The following is a 23,200-nucleotide window of genomic DNA, read 5'->3' on the forward strand; positions in this document are numbered from 1 at the left end:
GAAGTTTTAAAAAACGTTTTTATAATTATGGAAGTTAAGGGTTGTTGTTGGGTTTTTTAAAATGATATTCTATATTCCCTGTCCTACTTAAGCATATCGAATTAGTGTTAAAATAAAAAGAAAAGATGTTTAACTCAGCTTCCTTCATTATTCTAGCATACATTTAACTCAGAAAATGGAGAAGTAATCTGAAGTAACATCCACTTTCTCTGCTTTCTGAAATGTACAGTCACATCCTCAGGAGTTTTGCAGCAGACCGTAATCAGAAGGGACATTCCGACCTGAATGCCAGAGGCGAAAACTCACAAATTCTGCTGAAGAATATACACGGTGCCCTCTGTCCTCCCCCAAATGGCTCCCTGAACCCTGAGCCACAGCTCCAGAAGTGACCAGAAAATTAAGTAAAGGTGCAATCATGGACCTAAGGAACTCACAGTTCAGATTCTGTTTGTAGTTACTGTCATTTTAAAGGAGCATTTGCAGTTCTAGGATTCATGTGGAAGAAATAAAGACACAAAGAGAATCGGGCACAAGGGAAGAGGAAATTAATTACATATCCCTGATTCAAAAGTATTCGGATAATAATAATATTTTTCCTATGTTTGTATGTACATATCTGTGTGTGAATATGCAAATCACATTTGCCATTTCCTCTACAAAGGACACTGCTAGAATAATGGAGGAAATTGAGCTAAGCATTCTTTTTTTCTTTTTACCTTAAAATCAAGTGTGTTGACAGAGTGGAACTGTGGATATAAAACAATTATTTTGGGAAAAAGAAGCTCTAGATGAGGATAAAAAGGAATTGGTATTATGAATCTACAGAAAGTAGTGGAGGAAATGTAAAGCTGGCTGTGGATTTTTTTTGCAAAATACATCTTTTATCAGAAAATTCCAAATCTTTGAAAGAAAACTTTTCTAAGAAAATTTAAATAAGGGTTAACTTGATATTAGATTAGTTAGATTTGGAATTGTTTTTCTGCGTGAGAGAAGACTCCTATTGTAGCAAAGCAATAATGAAATCAACAAACAACTAAGGCATTCAAGTACAGCATATGAAAATACGGTTCAAGTTCTTATGCGGTTTCATTGGAACCGTCTTGCACCTTTTCCTTTGCAGTTCATGAACTTCTTTTACCTAAGACCATACTGGCCATGCCAAATGTGCTGCTTGTTTTCACTTTGGTCGAAAAAAATTGAGAAAGGTTTGTCTTTTTTCAGTGCTAGCAAATTACTGGTTCCTGCTAAAAAAAACTAAATGTGCTGATACTCTGCATCCGTAATACAGGCTTGCTGTTTTCTTGGGACTAAGGAATTTATTTTGATTAGATTTCAGATTAAACTCAGTCATGACTCTGATGAAAAAGGTCATAGTTCAGAATTGAAAAAAATATAGATAATTTAGCACACCCAACCCAATTAAGCGGTAGTTCAAAGCACTGGATGGTCCCTTTCTTTCCTCTGTACACACATTGCATGTACATATGCATTCTTTCCCATTTCCCACCATCTGTCCCTCATAGAGACACTTCTTAATTTTTGAGCAGACAAGGTGAGGGGTATGAATGTTTTAGGCTGTATAGCTTGAAGACATAATTTCATCCTTTAATTAGTTTCAGGAAATCAAATAGGGAAATTCACAGAATATTGATTATTCTAGTGTACCTGTCCTCCTTGCTAGCTATAATGAAAGACTGATTTACAACTGAAAACAGAGTTTTGTAATAGAAGAAGAGCAACTCGATATGAGTAGTTAGTAGAAGAGGATATACAAGGTTTTGCTATTCAGCAAAACTTTTACCTCTTACGCTACTAACATGACTAAAATGAAGCTTTGATTTGATGTTTCATAGATTACATGGAAAAATGATCTGTGAATTCACACTTGACTAATAGTGGATAGACAAACATTTCTCTTAAGCACTGCTGCTTTCTTAGTCATTTATTTGCTGCTCAACAGGCTGTTCAGAGATGTTGTCAGCTTACCAGCTCACTGGTCAACTTTGCAGTTTAAGGAAAATATAGGAGTGCCTGCCACTCATTTCAGGAGAAAAAGGTAGACTTGGCACTGTTGCTTTGTTCATCCTCCAGTTAAATTCTACTTGTAATCTTATTGTGTTATTACCATTGAATCATATTTCTAAACCAATGGAGTTACAGTATGTAAATTTTATGCACACATCTATGTTGAAAAAATAGCCAAGAGCTTTCATAAGTCATAAATCCCCAAAAGATGCCTGGAATAATTTTATATTTGCAAAGCTAGAACTTCAAGTGTGAGTTTTGAAATGGAACTACCGCTTTTGCTGTTTCAGCTACAGGTACAGTTGCAAACACAAAAGTAAAACATGACGGTAAAGAGTCAGTGGCACGATGACTTACTGGAGAAAAATGTAAAGTATTTGCAACAGCATGGAAAGTAGGAGCCATATGAGTAAAATAGATTACGTAGAATTTGTGCTGAGAATAACTGGATTTTCTGGGTTATTTAATGTCTTATATGATAATGAACTGATGTTTACAGAATGGCTAATAGCTCGAAAGAAAGTAATGGAACAAGCTGACAGAATGCTAACACTTCTCCCATACTGTGCAGTGGCTGGACTTATAGATTGGTTCCTCTCATATTATAGCCAGAAACTGTTTTAATATCTGAAATAACATTCTTACTATCCTCCTACACCTGCTTTCTGAAAGAACACCATCTGAATTGAGAGAAATGATCTGCTTGATGATATTCAGAAATAAAAGGTACCATTTAATCAAAGGCGGTGGTCTTTAGAATAATAGGGAACATTAAGAAAAGGATTTTCTGCTCTTCAGAAATATTACAGAAGAGCAAACCCAGGTTTTTGTGGGATGATCCTGCTATAATAATATCACTGTTGCCTCACTGGAGATCAGGAGTGACCACAGCTGTGTCAGTCTATATCTATGACTTTTTACAGGTTGCTTCTTTCAGTATTTCAGTGAGAAAGAAACTCTTTCCCTTTGTAGGCTAACATCATCTTGTTTCAGTACGTTTCCTTTTTTCCTTAACTTTAAGCCACTGACACAGTAGGTGGTTGAGTCAACTGAAACAGAGCTGTGTGTGTTCTCTCATGTACTTAGGCAGACGTTTACCATAGTCCTCAGATCTCACAGCTCAACTATAAGACTCATTTTTTCCTCTGCTAAGGAAAACCTTTCACCCTAGGTAAAAAAAAAAAAAAAAAGAAAAGGAAAAAAAAAGAAAAAAAAGAAAAAAAAGAAAAAAAAAAGAAAAGAAAAAGCCCCAGCCAAAAAGCCCCCAGTATTGCTCTAGTTGACTTTATAGGTAGCTGTAACGAACAAGTATCATATTTTTGTTGTTGGTTATGACTGCTGACATCTTTGTGGTTTTTAGTTCTGAGAAGTCCACGTATAAAGAAGGGACTTTCTCTCAGGTTTTTTTACTAATAAATTTTGAAAACAAGTTTAAAGAAAAAAGGCTTTATTATGAGTTATGTATTAAAAGCTTTAAGTTACAACATAGAGCAGGTAGATGAAAGGGATTAAAAGTTTCATATAACAGTGGTAATAAGAATATTTTTCACAACACATTATTAGATGTTTGTTATTTATTTTCATCTTGATCATGCCAGTGATGAATAAGGCTTTCTACAAACCTGAAGTGAACAGCTTTACATGCAAGCACCTAAAAAGTCCTGTAACAATATTCTTTGTGGTGATTATGATGTTTGTCAATGTAAGAATAAATTAAAGCAATTTACTTAAGGACAAATGCAAAACAAGAAATGCAGCCAATAGAATGATTTAGGGAGGCATAAATGACATAAAAAACCCAGAACTAGTAAAGGATTTTTTATTTCTTGCATCCTGAATTTGGAATTTAAATGATTTTTTTTTTTTTAGATGTATTTATCTGAGTTAAAACAGCATCATTATTTATATCATTGTTTAAATAACCCAACAGTGTCTTCCTGGTTGTTCTGAGTAGCCCTATTTGTCTCCCAGCCTGGTTTCTCTTCAAATAATAATATATGTAAATAAATTAGTAAAGAAATATTCTCAAGATATAGCATACTTGTTTGGCTTGGAGCATATGTGGTAAAAATCCCAGAAGGAGACAGAGTGATGGCACAACTATTGCAAGATAAGAAAAGCAAGGCATGTTTCTTTCTATCTTCCATCGCCAGGAGCTAATTTGCATATAGATTTGGATAACAATTTTGGTCAGATCTCTTTCTCTTAATCTAGGTATGACTAATGATCTTAGAAGATATTATTAAGCCTAACTTACATAGAATAAAAGTTTTTGTGACTTAAGTAATGTGTCACATCTATAAAATGTGTATGAATCAAACACTTATTTTTTGCCTGCATTATGTAGATACTAAACACTTCCTTACTCTCAACAGACAAAGGTTACATGGCAGCTGAAAGCTGCTCCCTTCAAACTTTTCTGGAAGGATTTTGCTTTCCCTTTTGCCAGGTACTGAAGAGAGTCATATACAGAAAAGAGGCACTGGCTTCTGGTTCCAACCACTTGTCCTCAGCAGTCCAAAATCAGCATGTTGAACCGTTCAGCTGTTGCTGCAATATGCCCAGAAAAGCTACAAAACGTGGGACATTCCCAATATTCTCATACATTTTCAGACCACCATCCTGGCTTGCACTTTAACAGCTACAGTATGTGTCTATGTTTTAACTCAAGCCTCCTGTTGATGTATCAAATTTACCTTAAAAAACCCCTATCTTGTTAACACAGCTAAATAATATTTCCTTTGTTTTCTTTCAAATGCTTTTATTTATTTATTCTCTTTGTTTATTCATTTTAAAGGCTCAGTAATATAGTGGTACACAAATTGTCTGTCCAAGGTGATATCCTGGACAAGTGAAAGCCAAGTAATGTCACTGGCCCAAAACAAAACTTTGTCATTCACCACAATCTGGGAAGGAGGCAAGGCCTAATTCCCATTTTAATTAACTATTAAATAAAATTCAGAAGTCTAGATAGAAATTCACAATGCAATGACAGCTGGTCGACTGCTGCTAGGGTGTATCTGGTATCATTTGTTCTCCATAATACTTTGCTTTTTTAATAATAATGAAAAAAAAAAACCACAGTGGAAGAAAGTACTAACCAGTTGTTCCTTTCACAACATAAATAAAAATGAAGGCAGAAATACATGATGAGTTTAAATGATCCCAGTTGGCAGAGGAGAAGATGTTTCATGACAGATGAAATTCCAACTTTATCACTTTTCTCCACCTCAGCAATGAGACAATTTAAAATGGTGTGTTTATGTGGTACCTTGAACACCTCTAGCCCTTTAACTAATTTGTGAGGAAAACACAGCTTTGAGAAAATTTTTACTGTGAATAAAGGAAAGGAGAAGGTAGGGGGTGGGGGTAGGATAAGGAGGAGAGATTTGTCCTGGGAACACTGATCCAAAGAGTTTTGGGCCTTGAAGAGCATGATATTCCAGTTGGAGAACCAAGGGCCAAGTTGATTATTTTATGGCTGACAGGCTGAAGTAAATCAGTGAATGCAAAACATACAGAAAAGCATACATGCAGATACGTTTATACTTTCCCATAAACTTGAGATAAGGTATACAATATCGCCAAAGGGGATTTTAAAATGGGAGAAGGTTATACAGACTTGTAAGGAAAGTGCTTATAAGGGAATGTGTGTAATATAAAGTCATAAAATACTTTTGAAAAGTCTAGTGAATCAATGGTTTAATGTAATGGCTCTTTTTAAATGCAAAGAAACCAAGGCCAAACTGAGCTATTATATGACAGGGCCATTTGTAAATATGATTAACTAACTCACTTGAATTTTTTCTCTCGTAATTTCTGTGGTAACTTGTCTTAATTGATATTCTGTGAATCTAATGGAACATTAGGTTGCACAGTCAGTTCTCGTGGACCCATCCAATATATTTAATGTTGCTTATCTTGTGAAAGTGAATTGAAATCCACCGGAATGAAGTATAATATTGCATATTTTTTTTTCTGAGTAGCTTGGTTACTGATGTGGCTCAATTTTTATTATTTTTTTTTATATAAGCAAAACAGAAGTTTAGCAAGTCAGCTCATGTAATTGAATTGATTGGTCTTGTTCATGCTTCAAAATGACTAGTGACTTCATGCTTAGAAGTTTCTACTAATGCATGACATGGAAGTCTAATGTCAGAAAAGTAACAGAATAATTTCAGGCACAAAGTTCTTCCACTTTCATTTTGCAGCAGTTGGAGTTTTTAGCATCTTACCAGTTTTAAACACTCAAAAAATTTCAAAGGATAAGCCAAAGAGACAGACGGGATTTTCCCTGTTGCAAACTACTGCAACATGAACTTTTGTTGCAACCACTGTGAACAGTACCAGAAGGTTCTTGCAGAAATAGTCTTAATTTCAACTTGAGATATGCTTATTCCTTATTCTAGGTATTTAGCAAGTAACCACGCAAAATTAAATTTTGTAGCCTGCATGAGAGGATTTTCCTTCTGTCTAAGTTTGTAGGTGCGGAGTAATGTTTTATGCAGACAGCTAGTCAGCTAGCTTACACACAGATGTCTGCACTCTAGGTATCTATGATTCCCTAAATGAGTCCTACCTAAAATGTGCATCTTGGACAGGATTCATCTCATTTAACTCTAAACTTCTGAAACTTAAACATCTGTGACTGACATCATCACTCTAACTTTCTTCTCTTTATACTTAACGGAGATGAAAAAAGAAATATTGAGAGTTAAAGCTTTCTCATCCCAAGATAAATATTTAACATAGACCAAGCCAAACACTCTCCAGAGGCCTGCAATGAAGACGGCTTTGTTTCTATTTTGAACATGGTCTTGTTTCTTTTCCAATCTGAAGTGATAAAATTACTCCTGTACAGTTCAGAAATACTCTTCTAAAAACCCTAGTGAAACCAATTGGTTTGACTTTGTTCCAAACTAAACGTGTGTTTCTATTGACACAATTTAGGAACTCAGACTTTGGCTTTAAACCAGCTGGCAATTGATTTGGAACTTGATATTTTCAATTAAAATAATATTTAACTGATCTTTCAAAACATTTATCTCCTATAGTTAAGTTTTGGGGTTTTTTTTCCTTATTTTTACCTCAAGTTGGTAAAAACATCACAGAACAATGATACAATGACACTAGTATCTTGGAAAAGACACTCTTCTATCTCTTAGATGATGAAATTGTCTCTGTGTTGGGATTTGTTTGTATTCATTACAAACGAACTGTTCCACGTCCTCATGCCTCTTTACTTCAGCATAGCAATGTCTGGGGAATATAGGAGTTAATCTTCCTGCTTAATCTGCAAAGCTTGCATTAGTAGACTTAGGAGTTAGTGTTGAGACTACAATGTAATTGCAGAGGGGTTATTTGTTCAGTTCCATGAACAGTACAGGTAGAATTCAAGCCTTTACAACTCTGACAGAGTTTTGTCATTTAGAATTTTTTTACAAGATCCAGTAGTATTTCCACATCTTATTAAGGCAGAGAAATGAAGACAAAAGAAATGAAGATGGTTCTATATATGAGTTTTAAGGAATCTAAGAGCTGTTAAATAAGATTACATCTGAAACCTACCTGCTGCAATGTTTTATCACTAGCACTGACCTGCTCTCACTGGTTTAAAAGAAGATGCAAATTCCCCTGGTGTACAGAATCTTTACCACTGAGCTTTAACACTTAATAATTAGAACCTCACAGTTTACATCCTAAGGTTTCACATACCATCCACATTATATATCCTTTAAAAATAAAAATAAAAAATCATATTAAACTTTTGATAACAGTCACAGTTTTATAACAATGACTAATTGTAAACTATGGGAAAGCTTGACTTGGCATCAGTTTTGGTTCAGAAATCCTTCAGCTACCCTGCTTTCTGAGACAGGAGAATAAGACTTACCTTTGAACAACATTATTATGATTTTTCCTATTTGGTTCTAATCAATTGTAGGGTCATACAGTTGTCAAGGTATTTTTCTTGTCATGTCTTTAACTGTTTTAGTTAAATGATTTTATTTATGTAATTTTATTTACTTATTTATTATTTTTAACCACAAGAAGGTACATTTTGTCACAGAGTTCATAATTCAGGAAATCAAAACTGGAAAATTTGGTTTGCAGGCTGTTATTCAAGAAATAACAATATTAATTTCTAGAAAGGAATACAAAGTACTCATTGTTTCTCTTACTTCAAAGGTCAATGTTTCAACATTTCCAGGGACTCTTCCTCTTTTTCCAGTCTCCACAGTGAAGTAGACTACAGCTCCACAAAAGGAGTTGATAGCACTGTCTATGAGGGGAAAAAGTGTTAGTGGAAGTCAGCTTCTCACTTATAAGCTAAACAACTCCTCTCCTCATATATCCTGATTAATTACGATTCTATTACAAAGGACATAATTACTTTGACAATGCTATGTCCCTTGGCAACTTCATTTCAAGTTCAGTCTGTAAAATATTCAGTGTAGTTTTTAAACACATTTCTGCTTTTAGAGGAATATTTCTTAATTCTTTATTTAGCGAATATGACTTTGTACTAGTTAAGATAAGTAATTGGTTTAATAGCTTTCATAAAGCGGTAGATTATCTGTACTGTGGTTATCAGCAGTTGAGATGGGGGAAAAAAAACAATGACCAAGTGGTTTCTCATTGTTTTTAAAATATCTAATTACAACCTTAGCAATGAAATCTGCATTACTCTGAGATAAGTAATAGTACTTTTATTCATTAGTAGCTAACTTAGAAACCACCAAGATGTGGAGCTGTGATACTATTGCCCTTACTGAGGAACTTGACGTTTGTGTTTAGTGAGGGCTTTCTGCCAACTTTTAGCAGAGTTATTGCAAGATCAGAAAGACCACATTAATTTATCTGTTTATCCCCTGAGCAGAAGATGGACCTGAAAGTCTGAAAAATGTTCCTTAAAAAATAGTGTCAACATAGCTGTTGTAAGTGTGACATTTCTTTTTTCAAATTGCAACTGTTCCTCTCTATTTGCGGTGGAGTTAATTTTGCCTTTATTGTGACCATGGGTGCATGACTGTTTCAAAATATTGGGAAAGGGCAATGAGCCAAAATCATTATCTTCATTTGAAGTGTTTAATACCAAACGTAAATATTAGAGGGGCTTGAGTGCCCAAGCTATCCCTCCAGGCTTTATGCATCTGATTATAAATGTCCCTGCTGCACTGTCAGCTAGTCCCCATCATGACTTCAGTCCAGTGTTGTCAAGGAAATAATAACCTAGAGTCTTCCATTGCTTATCAGTATGGGGACAGTGCTTAAAGAACACATGGGTTAATTTCCCCTCAAATACTCCTGTATAATTAAAATTGTTAATAAGCAATTAGCAAAATTAGAAATAGAAACAGAAATCAGGCTGCTTTAGATGTTAATTCCTCCTGTATATTTCATGCAGCATTAAAACCTTTAGTGCCCAGTGAGATACTGTTCATAAAAAGAGAAAGTAAGCTTTCAGTGGTGCACTTCCAGTGGTCAAAGTTTTTATTCTCTGGTCTAGAAGAATGAAAGCAGCTAATGCCTTTTTTCTCTTTTTTATGGAACAGTAGCACCTGAGGGAGACAGAATTTATTGTGACAATCCATTGCCAGGAATACATTAAACACATAGAGAAATAAAGGGCATATGAGAATGCTCTGCTTTCACAGAGAAATGTGGAATACAAAAAATACAACATTTTCCCAAATACCATCCCTTAAGATTTACTTTTTTTTTTTCAAATTAAATTCTTGGTGGTCATTACTTGTTCTTACTTTTCTAAGCAGTGAAATGTATTTCTCAAATTATTTCCAGAGTTCCATGAAGTAGATAATAAACTTTTAAAAAGCTGTGATGTTTATTCTATACAAACCTAAATTATTACTGTGTGCTATTCTCAGCCTAGAATCTTGTAGAGATTGTAAAGAAGTATATGTTCTTCTTGTGGGACCAACATTTGTAACTGAGCTTTTAATCTCCAGGGACTGGGGATTTATGATTTTTAGAACTGATGTAAAAAGGTAAAGCTATACCAGACTGGTGTAGTCCATTAATTAACTTCACACTGTGTATCAGAATGCAGCTTCTTATCAATATATCTCATCAAAGCTCATATTTCACCTAAAGATGGATTACTTCTGTATTAATATTGCCTTCAGCATTTTTTATTTAAATGGGTACTGGAGTAAATTTTGAGTTTGATTTGTGGTTTTGTTTGTTTGTTGTTTGTTTTTTTTTTTTCTCCAGTTTAGTGAATATACCTTTAAATAAAATGTGTTATATCTTCCCAAATCATCAGCTCCATCTTGGGTTTCTTTAAGTTTGATATCTGCAACAGAATTAATCATACCAGGCCAAAAATAGGCGTCATAGTGTTATTTGCTCACAGCTTTGGCAGATATGGTATGCGACCTACAAACACTTGTGCTGTTCTGGACTAGCAACTAGAGCACAGGAAGCATGGCATCTAAATGGGATTAAACAGCTGTGTATATGTGTTGCAGATTCAATTAGTCAATGGAGAGAACTTCTAGAAGACAATTCATCTGAGAAGAACAAGTCTTATGAGGAGCAGCAGAGGGAACTGGGGTTGTTTAGCCTGGAGAAAAGGAGGCTGAGGGGAGACCTTATCACTCTCTACAACTACCCGAAAAGAGGTTGTAGCGAGGTGGGGGTCGGTCTCTTCTCCCAAGTAACAAGTGATAGAACAAAAGGAAACAGTCTCAAGTTGCACCAGGCGAGGTTTAGACTGAATATTAGGAAAAAAATTTCTTCACCAAAAGGATTATCAAGTATTGGAACAGGCTGCCCGGGGAAGTGGTTGAGTCACCATCCCTGGAGGTATTTAAAAGACATGTAGACGTGGTGCTTAGGGACATGGTTTAGTGGTGGATTTGGCAGTGCTAGGTTAACGGTTGGACTTGATGACCTTAAAGGTCTTTTCCAACCTAAATGATTCTATGATTCTATGATTGTATGACCTTAAGGCATGCCATAGGAGCTGCCTATTAAGGTTGCTATTTCTCTTCGCTGAGTAAACAAGACAACTAAGATGTCTAGCTCAGCTTAGAACCACAATTTCCAGATATTTAAGGTAAGCAGATGAGCTTGATAGTCAATATTACCTCAGCCTAGCTCGTTTATAAATGCATAAAAATGTTTCATTTATTTCATTTATATTAATTCATTTATATTATTCAAGGAATAGAAACAATATCATGAAAGAGTAGTGAGACCAAGAAAAATGGCTCAGTATCATCATCAGACTTGATGATACAAGGAATCAAGCCATCATACTAAACCAAGAGAATAAGAATTATTTATAGAAATAAGTCAAGACAATAAATGCCAAGGAATCCTGATTTATTTTTTGTAAGCAATTCAGAAACAAAGAAAATAATGCCAGCAAAGTTTGTTAAATAAAAATTTCCATGCTTTTGATCTGTATCGTATATATTCATTGTGACTAGAGTCAGTGTTTTGAACTGCAGTTGTCTGAATGCATCACATAAGGATGAAACAATAAAACTTAACATTCATTTATTTATTTATTTACTTATCCGAGGCATTTATCCATAGAATGTTCAATTCACTGCTGTGGTAAGCAAGTGCAGTTGTAATTGCAATTACAGTACAAGTGCAATTCTGCTTGCTTAGCCCTACAATTATTTTGTCCCACTAGATAAGTAATCTGGGTAACAGCACTTTCAGGTAAATGTTCTTCTTTTCATATTGCTCTGGAGGAAATGTTACAGAGGATTAAGGGTTCCATCCAATACCACAAAGGGTATCTGACCTCAAAGCTTGCATTAAAACTGTTTCTTTGCTCACAGGCCTGAACTGAAATCACATCTCTCTCTAAAGGAAAAGGTTCTGCATCGCCTTGTAAACTTCTCTTTTTGTGATATTTTGGAACTGCTGACAGGAAGTTTTCAGGTTATGCTTGACATTTGATATGTAACATCACATGAATGATCTTAACTTTGCCTAACTCATGCTGTGTTGCTTTTTCTTTCTTTTGAACTGCTCTGGAAAAGAGACAATACTCATAATATCTTTCTTTAGTCTTTTTCATACTATGTGATATAACACACAATTTATTTACGTTTGCTGTAATTAAAATTAATGAAGTACCATCGTGATTTTTTTCTTTAACCAAACAATATTTAATTACAGTTCTAGATTTTACTTTCAAACCTAGAATGAAGAGAAAGGGGACAGATAGCTTAAATGTAGACTGACCATCTTCTCGCTAGTTTTAAAGTCAAGGTGAAATGGATTTATTTTGTTGACCTGCTTTGGTTTAATAACATCTGAATGTGATTTGTGTGTAAGAGCTCATAGGCAAACTTATGTTTAGAAATCACTTTAAGACCCTTCTTTACAATGATTTTTCTCCTTATAGTGAAAATTATTATTAACTACCTGTCTTTATCATCTTTTTCTGTCTCATATTTACCCAAAATGTTCTTCACTCCCGAAAAATCAACCACGTCATTAAAAATTCCCTTTTCCTGGATAGTGTAATGGAAGGCAGCTGGGTATTATAGTGATTTTCAGCAGCATAAAACCCTTAAGAGGATTTTAGTCTGTTGCAGGGAAGAAAGCAGCTGAATCAATGGTTTGCTACTGTTTTACTGGGTTTTATAGTACTGCAAAGAGCATACCTCAGAAGAGACTGTCAGTACTGTGACACAGAGAGAGGTAATAGCTGAATTTGGATGTAAAATAACTGGAATGATGGTGTGAACTTCATAAATTTTAAAATAGAGAGGCTTTGACCTTTAATTACAAGGAAGCAAAGAGGATCCACACACACCTGTAATCATCAAAATAGCTGTGAAGTAACTGTCTTTTTCCTACCAGATACAAAGTTGAAGAATCCTCATAAAAATTTTCTGTACATTTAATGGATATGTTTACTTGGAGTTGAACTGCATAGGATGTCCTTGAGTTAGGGTGGGTTGGAACAGGCAAGAATTGGAATAGTAAAATTTGATGAGAATATGTGTCCTTTATTATTGAGGATATGCACTGTGTGGATAACACTGAAGGAAAATATGTGCAAGTTTCTGGAAATTAAGTGCAAGACAAGCAAGGAGGGTGTGATAGTTACTGTGACCATCCAAGTGGCTCAGTATTAGTATATAATTTATGAGTGCAATTGAGCGTATGAATAGACTGAACTTCTATCATTCGATCAAAGATGGGCTGCTTTTTCAGTCAATCACGTTACTTCTTTATCATTTGTCTGTGATAAAAGGTTTAGTAGTGTCAGGGAAAATCCTTTAATGTATCGGTAGCTGAAGAGTAACTGTGACTAGCACTGGGGGGAAAAAAACCACAACAAACAAACAAAAAAACCAACCCTGCTCTAAACTTGAGTTACTTACCAGCTGATGTATAGTCAGAGAGTTAGTTCAGTGCTGCAATGTGCTATTTGAGTGGTGTTTGTGCTGTACATGATGTGTATTTATTCATTTGAGGTTATGAAGTGATATATAAAATGGAAGAATATCTCTTACCCTGTGCACAAGAGGTTGTTTAGCATATGCTGGTCATAGAATGATTCACTTTCTCATAAATGAATCTGGAATACTTCCCAGAATAGAACTGCCTTTCAAAGATGTAACTTTGGCGGACAGTGCTGAACTTCAAGGAAAGAGTGGGATACTGCCTCTCTGTGCAATGTGCATTTAGGATTCTCCATCCTCCTGAGAGATTTTTTGATTGCTTCTTGCTGTTCAGTTCTGAGGAAGGGGGAAAAAAAGAAAAAAAAAGTCTTATGTTCTGGAGTTTTATGACTGCAGTAGATACTGGTTCAGCTTTATGTCTACATGTAGAATTCTGCTGGTTTTCTTGTGAGGAGTCTGTTTGGTCAATTGTTCCAGCAGCGCGTGACTAATATCTTTACAGAGTAGTTCCCAAGTTAATGTATACTGGAGAAATGAGTCAGATAAAGAAAAAATGAATAGTTTGGGGGTTTGCTTACATCTTCCATCTGTACACTCCACTTTTATCCTTGGTCTTTTAGCAAATGAATAATAGTTTAAAAAACCCACAGTAAATGTGTTAGATTTTCGCCCTTCAGATTAATAAATAAACAGCACTGCTCTAAGCCTTATCTCTTTCCTGAGTACACATTTCAAATTTCTTTGAGATTTTATATTTTCATTGTATTTTATAACATGAAAAATGAAAATGTAAGAAGTCCTTGAAATTTCCTCTGCAGAGATTACTATTTAGCTAGTTAAATACTAGGGAATGATGGATTTTTCAGTGAGTGAAAAGTCTGAATAATTAAATAGTTAATTTCTTAAATTTCATACTACTTGAGGCCCTCATTAGGCTCGCATAAAAGATAATTTCAGAAATAGAATCATAGAATCATAGAATCATACAGGTTGGAAAAGACCTCTAAGATCATCGTGTCCAACTGTCAACCCAACACACCATGCCCACTACACCATGTCCCTAAGCGCCTCATCTACACGTCTTTTAAATACTTCCAGGGATGGTGACTCAACCACTTCCCTGGGCAGCCTGTTCCAAGGCCTGACCACTCTTTCAGTAAAGACATTTCTTCTAATATCCAATCTAAACCTCCCTTGGCATAACTTGAGGCCATTTCCTCTCGTCCTATCGCTAGTTACTTGGCAGAAGAGACCAACACCCACCTCGCTACAACCTCCTTTCAGGTAGTTGTAGAGCGCGATGAGGTCTCCCCTCAGCCTCCTCTTCTCCAGACTAAACAACCCCAGTTCCCTCAGCCGCTCCTCATAAGACTTGTTCTCCAGACTCTTCACCAGCTTCGTTGCCCTCCTCTGGACACGCTCCAGCACCTCAATGTCCTTCTTGTAGTGAGGGGCCCAGAACTGAACACAGTATTCGAATGAAATGAAATCTTTCTATGGAGGAACTTCTGTCATTTTCTCCTAAGAGCCTTCCTGTTGAGACAGGAAGGATGGCATTTCACTCCAGATTGCTGATATCTAAATCAAGTTGTTTAAGTGCAGATGTCTATGTTACTTATGGACTCTATTCAGGTGTCTGAGTTTCTGGTGCAGTCTAGTCAACACAGTTTATGCAGTCTGAGAGCTATTCACCTCTCCCTGATATAAGACACCTATGTTTTGTGAGCTGAATAGCTTTCCAGAGTACTTTTACTTCATCAGGCTCTGTTCAGTCACTTATATGTACCATGTCTATCTTAGATGTTTTAAGGTATCCTACTTCATCTCCAACCAGTGCTCTAAATGTTTTGACTATCTTGTAGGTTCATTGAGGTATTTCCAAACACATGCAGGTATCCTGGAAACCTACCCTTTGATGTGTTATAAGGCTCTGTTTAGGTAACAGGATGTTTAGGTAACTGACCAAGAACCCATATGACTAAATCTTCAAGGTTTTTGCTAGAAATTGACACCGTCACTAATGCACAGAAACCACCATCTGGACACCTCATTTTAAGTTTCTACAATCTGGAACTGAATCATATGACTGTGGTCATTTTCTTGAGTGATATAGAAGAGGTTTTGAGTAAAATTTTCAGAATATTTACATGAATCCCAAAAATCAATAGAGATCACCACATGCTGCTCTCTGAGGGCTGTTTCATCACTCATTACTGGCATGAGTTGCCCCATCCAGGTAACAAACTTGGGCAGTATGAACAGTAATGTCCACCCAAAAACTGGCCCAGAATTTTTTTAGGATGTTTAAAGTTCAGAACTGCAAAAGAACCAAAACCAAAACAAAACCCAACCAAAACAGGAGTAGTACAATTATCAATGATGCAGTGACCTTGTCAAAGGGACTAGACCCTACAAAGACTTCTACTGAGTAGTCTCATCAGACACAGTCTCCAAAGCCAGTATACTATGAAAAAATATGAGGGACAAGATTCCCCTATTTTCTGCTGCTGTACAAGTAGTCCAACCCTCATGTTGTTTCTTATACCAGAGTCCTGCAATTTTTCATCCTGCTTCTCCCAGCTGCTCCTCTGTTCTTTAAATAATGAACACTTGGTTAGTCCAAGCAAATTTTTTTTCCAAGTCTAATCACTAGAACATAGTTCTCTAGTCCAATGTGGTTTAGTCCATTTTCACATGTTGAGTATGACTTGACTAGAAACTCCTCTTTTCCCTCTCCTAGCAAGTCCTTCAATAGCAATATGATTCACACACTCTGCTTAGCATTAATTATGAGATAAAGGTATTTCCAAGTGTGTGCACAAGCAGAACCTGTGTATGTAGTGAAATTCATAGTTGCAACTGAGGCTTTTCAGAAATTTCTCAGGAACTTTCCAGGAACCTATGGAGAATCTAAAGGATCACAGTTTGGGTGCCTAAATTCCTCTTAAGTCTTACTTTAGATCCATACTTACTTTTTTTGTCCTGGTTTGGGGGACTTTCTGCATCATCTCTGAGGAACTTTTAAGAAAAATAATGGGACAATGAAGAAGCTCATACTGTTGTTGCCTCTGCCATCTTGATTCTATGAGTCAAAAGACTCAGGGCCACATTTTTGTTATCAATTCATTAAAAAAGAAAGAAAGAAAACCAAGTCTGTGTAAATGATAAAAGCAGCCCACTTTGAAATAGAGCAAGTGTTTGCTATCTATAGCTATGCAGCTATTATTATAGATAATTGTCAATTATCACAAAATTATGTAATTTTTCAACTGGAACTGTTACTTACTCATTTCATCTGGAAAAAAAAAAAGGGAAAAAAAGGGATTACCCACATTAATCCAATAGCCTGAAAACCGTGAAATCATTTTGGAATCAATGAAAAGGTACCAGATAACCTAGCAGACTTGGAAAAAATCCCCAAACTTTTAGGTCGTACTTTATAATTAGTACTTTTTTTTTTTCTTTAGATACATAAGAAAATGCTTCAAAAATGTCTTGTGAGGCTGAAAGCTCTTTTGGAGAAAGAAACCAAACCTAGCACTAAATATACATAAAATTACTAATAATTTACTGTTAAAATATAAAAGTTAACATTGTAAATGTCTGTTACTATCAACAAATTATGTTAAGCTCAAGCCAAAATCAGTCTGGTGGCATAGTGGTGGACAGGTGTATATATATATTAGCCAAAGTTTTAAACATTAAGTTTGGGAAAGTGTCTTCACCTAGATGCTATTTAGATACATGAGGATGGAAATTGGGTTAGTTTGCACCACTAAGTAAAGCAGGAGAACTGTGTTGGCTTCAGGCAAGTGCAGAGAACAGGAGGTTTGCCCTGAGGATATGCACTAATTTAAGCTTGCCTTCTGTGGTCAGTGGTTTGCTCCCTTTCGAAAGGGTACACCCCAGAGTATGAAGAGTTTCCCAAGAAATAAACTTTTTCAGATTAAGGCCATCCTTCACAGAAAATACTAATAACACAAGAGGGAATTAATAGTTACCAAACTGATAGATTAAGAACTAGAGGATCTCTATGCAAAAGAATATCTAGGACAAATTATTTCTCAAAAGTTAGTCTCCACAGTGATACATTTGGTAGTTATGATATCAGATTTATATGGAAAAGAGGTGGTAAATGTGAGGAGTACCTAAAACTGTTATTTTAAGCATTTGTCACACTCAAACAATTCCTAAGTATGTTTAAGAACACAAATAGCCACTCAGTCTAGGTCATGGTCATGCACAGCAGATGTCATGCACCTGCATATAGTGGATGTTAAGTTCAGGTCCTGAATTTCTGAGGATTAATAAAATAGAAGATTGTTGTGAAAACAAATGTGTCAATTGGCTCTGTTTAAATTCAAATTCATTTAGTTTATGGTCTACATTTTCCTTAAGGCGTATAGTATATACCAGTTTTCTTCTTCGGTGGACTTCATTGCATGTAATTTAAACCATCTGAACATTAGACATCCGATCTGAGTTAATCTCCAAGAACACTACTGAACTGCCCTCATGTGGGTGGCTGGTGCCATTTGTGATGTCCTCGGCAGCTTTGGTGTCTTACAAGGGGATTCTGCACCAGCTCCCTGAAGATGTCCTGAGTACCTTAGAGTATCTCAAATGGTCCTAGATACGTGTGAACGAACAGCTCAATTTGGGTCTGAGTTTCCTGTATAGTCACTGAACATGAAGTTAATAGATCAAAAGAGATAGACACATGCAGGAGCCCCATCTCTTATCACAGTACAGAATGAATTATCTTCTGGAGGTACATTTTTCCCTCTACTGACAACAAAAGCATCTAGATTAACAATTTAGGCTAGATGAAGAGCTTTTAGAAAGCCAAAATTAGGTGAGATGATTACGACAACAATTGTGAAATATTGCTGACTGTGTATACAGAGGGTCCACATTTCTGAAATGAAACTCATGAAAACTTGAGTTCAAGCTTTACTCTTGCTGGCCAATAATAACATTTCTTCACTTAAATGTTACGGCGTTTTGTTCACACTGTTATCTCTTCCCAGTGTGTTTGCTCACACTGTTATTTGCCACACCTCAGGCAGGCATTATTTCAAACTGGCTTGTGTATAAAAATATTTGAGAGCTTCTTTCCTCCCTAACCAAAGTGATGAAGAAACTACATGAGAGCCTAAAGGCTTTTTAAAAAAATAACATATGCTTAAATACAAAGTATGTATGAAAAAATCTATGTGACATGATTATTCAGTAGTTTATAAAGATCTTTTTATTTATTATTATTAATGTTTAAAATATATTTCTCTAATTATCCTTGTTCTGAAGTAGTATTCTAATTATACTACTAATGCTGTAGGATTAACATACTTAAAATAGTTTCAGAAGCACAAATGTGAGTATTTCTTACAATTATTTCCTACACTTCAGTGCATCTCCTCTGTTTAGCATTAGCCTCAGAACACTTCCCAAATATCTTAATTCATTACACTTGCTTTTCTTTTTTTTTTTTTTTTTATAACAATGATTATGGTTTGGTCTAGATTTTTTTAATTCACACTTTGAAACTAAATTAAGATTGCATAGTATGTTACTGCTGAGAAACTGTAAAATAAAAATAAAAAGTATAGTGCATGGTAAAACACATCTAACAGTACAACTATCTCTGAGGTTTTTTGATGACATAAAGTTTACATATATTTTGATTTTCCTGTTTGATTGTCGTCTTGCTTATTTCTGTCAAATCGACCACATTATAAAAGGTCCATTACTTTTAATAGGATTTCTAATTTAAAAAGTAGTATTGGGGTGAAGAATCTCTTTTTCTTTTGATCAATGAGTTTATTATAAAAAGGTAATAATACAAAGGATTACGATAGGTAGCCCTGTTACAATAACAAACCTGTATGTCCCCAGCTGTTCAAATTCTTTGTTTATTTCTTGATCCTTTCTTACCTAATGGCAGATGTTTTCAGAAGTTGTAATAGATTAAGATTTTAGTTATTGTTTTTTCAGGAGTTGTAATAGATTAAGATTTTAGTTATTGTTTACTTTGAAACAGAGATGTGAGATTTGACCTTTGTTAGTAAAATAACAATTTAAAAAAGTGAAGTGAGCAGAGGGTATAGCAAAGATTTAGTCCTCATTGATCCATACCAACAGCAACACCAAAATAGGCAATCCAGTACCTTTTATAATTTAGTTCTACTACATTTAAACTGAGATTCTTCTTATTTATTTATGAGGATACATTGTAACATGTAACCATCTGGTATTTGAAATCCAGCTTTGCCTGATAATTTTCTGGTGTCTATGTCTCTGGATGGTATACTGAATTGTAGGAGATCTGAAGTATGGAGATTTAACAACTCTCTAATTAAAGCTCCAGCATTTGTGCAACAGATGAAGACTATTTCAGAATAAATTAATATCAATAAAAACCAAGAAACTAGCCTGGGTGTTTTGTGGGAAGCTGCCAAAGCAGTCATGAGGGGTAGAATAATTTGCTCAGCTGCAGCAGCAGTACAAAAAGTATATCTTGAGTACCAGTGTAAATTAGAAAAGGAAGTTAATGAGATGAAAAAAGCAACATAAAAAGCAGGTACCCTAGGACCCTCCAACTTTTGATTAAACAGAGGGAAACTAAATGCATTGTGGTGAATAACACAGACAATGTGTTAAAGCTTAATGAACAAATGTACTATGAAAAGGGGAATAAATCTGACAAATTATTTGCATATGATTGGAATGGGAAGAGAAAAAAAAACTTTTTTTCAGTTTGAGAAACAAGAGACATTGCAACAGATCATAATTCAAGAACTGTAATGAAATTTCTTGCATGTTCTTTATAAAACAGATTTATCCCAGCTAAATATGGGTCACAAGGAGATAGTCTCCTTCTTATCCGAAATTCAATTGCCACGGATTAAGGAAAGAAGTAAGATGAAGTTGGTTCTTCTGGGATCAGAAGGTAACAACAAGCCGTTGAAGATTCTTCTCTCATGAAAAACAACAGACCAGATAGAATCACTTTTATTAAAAAAAGTTGTCTTTGTTCCTGTTTGCGTGATTGAGAGAGCTTTTATTTATTTGACTTCATTCTCTCTTACATAAATGGAAGCATTAAAATCTGCAGTGGAAAAAAAACTGCGTGAAAGATCATATATTGTTTAACATTGGTCTTGGTACAAGAAAATTTTCACATATTAAGATGGTAGCCCTTTTCCCTGTTATGTAGTCTACCATTCAGTGAAAGATAACTATCTTCCTCAACACAGATATTGGGGCTTGTTGCTGTTACATTTAATGTTATAGCAGCATAATTAAAAAGGGATGTAAACATTAGTAGACTGTAATGCACTGTTTTGTAGCATCCTTTATTCAATACCATAGTTGAACTATATTGTAGTTTGTGACAGAATGAGGAAACACAGAAAAAAGCATGAAGGAAAACATAGGAAAAAAGAGACAAAAATGGTATGTATCATGCATAAAGCTGTTTTAAGTACAAGGAAAACCAAATTAAAAAGTTAGATCAAAGCACATTTTAAGGAAAAAATATCTATAGTGTGGTTTTCACAGAGTAAAGTTTTTCACAGAAGTCAAAGGCTTTGAGAGACTTCCAACATTTTAACATCTGCTGTTGCTAAGGGACTGGCTCCAAAGTTGAGTATAAAGTTACATTTCTAGAACTTGTCATTGTAGATTTAAATAAATTCCTTGTTAATTTTTTGAAAACCTGGTTCTTGTAGGAATTGTTTTATGAGCACAGAAGCGTTACTGAAACAATTTATTTGAAGATGTGTTTCACTTTCATGTGTCCATCAGAGAGTATAGCTGAGAATCTAGACTTAAGGGAATGCAGATTTAAGGCGGCACAAGGGTTATCTGCCTCCATAGATAATGTGTATTATCCAGATGATGTGTAGGAACTGCACAAACAAAGTGAGTGGTTCATAAGACACTGCTGAATTAAACCTGGCAGTTGGATTCACTTTAGTTGTCAGTGATCCAGCTCCTGCAGGTTCAATTAGAGGTTTGGGTTCAATTAACAAGAACTTTCATGTGAATCTCCCATGTTCTCAGAGCAGAACCTTATTGCCTTCCTGAGCAATTCTTCACAGGCATGTAAAAGTTACGTCTGGCAGCAAAACTAAATGATTTGACAGGGCAAACAAGACCTTAGTTATTTCATAGGGGAAATCAGAAGTGTAGTTGACTGAGTTCAAGGCCCACACAGAATGTGTATAGGCTTATCTGAGCTCAGTGTTGGCATACAGGATATCTGGCATCTAAGGTCAGATGCAAATAGCACAGCAACATCACTTACTTACCTAATTGTTTTTGGGTCATACTGAGCCAAGTACCCATCTGGAGAGAGGGAGGCAAACAAAGGGCTTGTTCAATCATGCAGCTAAGTACTAAACCAGTACTAAAATATGGACAGCAGTAACCTTATTAGCACCAAAATTTCTCTGAATAGAGTAAACTGTATCGATTAGTAATGTTCACAAGAGTCAATGCCCCTTGTTCCATAGAAGAGACCTCAGTGAAAGGAGTATTACACTATTGGTCTGACATATCCACAAAATAGTATCTTGTCTTTCCCAGCTCAAACATTTCATAGCAACAGTGACTGAAACATAAATGACTAGGACCAGTTCTCACCCTCTGCTTCCCTCCTGACCTATTTCTCTCAGAAACTGTATCACTGAGAGACCTTAGGTGGATGTATGAGTTAGAGTACATCGTACTTGCTACAAGGGGGATATTGTTGTGTTCCATCTAACCTGGAACTGAATGTAGGGGGAAATACAGTCTTCAAGCTATTCCAGCCTTTAATTATGGTCAGAATTCATATCCCCCAAAGGATATGAACATAATAAAAATTTATCCTTTTTAAAAAATTTAGTAGAACCTCACATTTTAGAAGTTATTACATTCTGTTGTTAAGGCTGAGCTAATATTTCTGCTTAAAGAAGGGACTCAGATATTTTGTTGTGTATGAAGATTGCACTGTAATTTTCATTTTTACAGCTGGATATCAAAATGTGACCTCTGACTTTCTATTTAACTGGACCACAATTTCTGAAATGTTAGTCATGAAAACTGAAGATTACGAAGATTTTAAAGAATAGCTCTATCCTATCAATATAAGTATCCCTTGGATTTGGGGAAAGTGAAAAAACAGACACTAACAGGCATAAATGCCAGTCAAAACACATAACCATGCATGCTATTGCTAGAGATTGTCATATATATTTTAGTGTAAGGCACACTTGAGTTTCCCAGTACATATATTAATCAGATCTGATAAATACTGTAGGATCTTTGTCCTGGAAATTAAAAGAACACTGGATGACCATTAGGGGAGTTAAAGGGTTATGAAAACCTCACCTGCTAGCAACTTGGGAGATGCCAGAAACATTCAGGCGGCATTCATATGTTCAAGTCATTTCATATCACCATCATTTCATAGACTTCCTAAGGACCAGGTGTCTTTACATTCAAGATGTGTTGATAGGCATAACTTTATCATCTTAACTTGTAAATAACTCTGTGAACACTACTGATTTTTCTCCTTCCTGATTTTCCACGTAAGCCTTAGAACAATAGTAAAGAACAACTATATAAATAAGTGATATGCTCACTGAAATGAATAGAATTTATTGAATTCCATGAACTAAGGCTCATTTGAATTTTCAGTTTCCATTGATACCTAAAACAAGCTTTTAAATCCTCAGACCACGTTTATCTTCTCTCTACTGATGGGGCACATGCTTGGCCATTTGTGT

Source organism: Calonectris borealis, chromosome 1, assembly GCF_964195595.1.
Source record: "Calonectris borealis chromosome 1, bCalBor7.hap1.2, whole genome shotgun sequence".
Taxonomy (NCBI): Eukaryota; Metazoa; Chordata; class Aves; order Procellariiformes; family Procellariidae; genus Calonectris; species Calonectris borealis.